The sequence below is a fragment of the Belonocnema kinseyi genome, chromosome 7 (genome assembly GCF_010883055.1).
Source record: "Belonocnema kinseyi isolate 2016_QV_RU_SX_M_011 chromosome 7, B_treatae_v1, whole genome shotgun sequence".
NCBI lineage: Eukaryota > Metazoa > Arthropoda > Insecta > Hymenoptera > Cynipidae > Belonocnema > Belonocnema kinseyi.
The window spans coordinates 87,507,585-87,509,002 of NC_046663.1; positions in this window are offsets into that span (position 1 = coordinate 87,507,585).

Consider the following 1,418-nt stretch of genomic DNA (forward strand, 5'->3'; position numbering starts at 1 on the left):
AAGTGGGGAACCTTACATAACGACTTCGTGAGGTTCTTCGCTTGGGGTGATTGCTAGAGAGATTGATCAGCAACCTGGGTCGGAGTAGTGTTGCGGAACGAATGTGTTATTTACTTAAATAGCACAAGAATTCTGGATCAATCTGAAAAATCTCTATCCCTTCCACACACTACTCCTTTCCCCTGCCGAGTAAGTCACGCCTACCCAGAAAGGGAAATGGCTTAATGGTGTAATAATAATAATAATAATAGTAACATTAAAAATTAGATTTTTGTAACAAAAAGAAAAGTTTCTACAATAAAAATTGAATTTTCAATCCAAAAAGACGAATTTATTCAACCAAAAAGGATGAATTTTTAACAATATAGTTAAATTATCTACCAAATAGTTGCATTTTTATCCAAAAAGGATCAATTTTGTACTAAAACAGATGAATTTGGAATAAAAAACAAACTTTTTTTTATAAGTGGAACTTTCATCCAGAAAATATTTCAGTTCATTTTTCAACACCAAAATATAAATTTTAAACAAAAAGTACATTTTTTTACGAAATAGTTAAGTTTTCAAGAAAATATAGTATAATAGCTTAATTTCTAACCAAACAGTTGCATTTTTTTCAAAAAACATTTAATTTCTGCAATAACAGGTAAACTTTAAAATAGAAAAGACATTGATTGTGCTAAATACAAATTTTATGCATGTGCATTTTTTTGAGGTTGCGTCGTTTTTCATCTCTGCCTTTCCGATAATTTGGAAATTATTTATGAAATAAACTTTTCTAATTGCCTGCAAACAATGTTAGTTCCGGGAGATTAGTTACTATGTTTATTTGCAAATTCAAAGTTTTCGGCCAAAAATATTGTGTAATTTGGAAGTAACGCTCGAGATAATTGTAACACACATAACCTCGAAATATACACGCACGTTGTTAGCATAATCCAAATTTTTTTGAAAAAAAAAAAACAAAAAAAAGTGTGCAGGGAAGTCCGTTAGCATGTTCGCTATCATTTCGTAGATTTTGAGGACAAAATATTTCTTATCCTAGGAAAAAGCCAGGGGCATCTAATAATGAAAAAGCAGGGACTGAGAGTGAATCCCGAGTGAGCCGAAAGTGATGCTGTAAACGCGCTCTTTAGGAGATATATTCTGTGGGAGTACTGTAGGTTGAAAGAGGCATCACCCAATCCCTCATGGCCGCAGTCATCCCTCCGCAAACAATTGGGGAAAAGATTCAAGCAGGCACGTTGGTGCCTGGAACAAATCCCGAGAAGAGTAATTCTTCACTGAACGATCTCTGCCCCCACTCCGGTATGGATGGAATCAGTGATCCCAGATCTGAAACGAGATGCGGTCCAATACTATGACAGGGCTATGTCCGTGTGAATATAGTAGGAGACGCTGTAAATGACTGAGTTGCG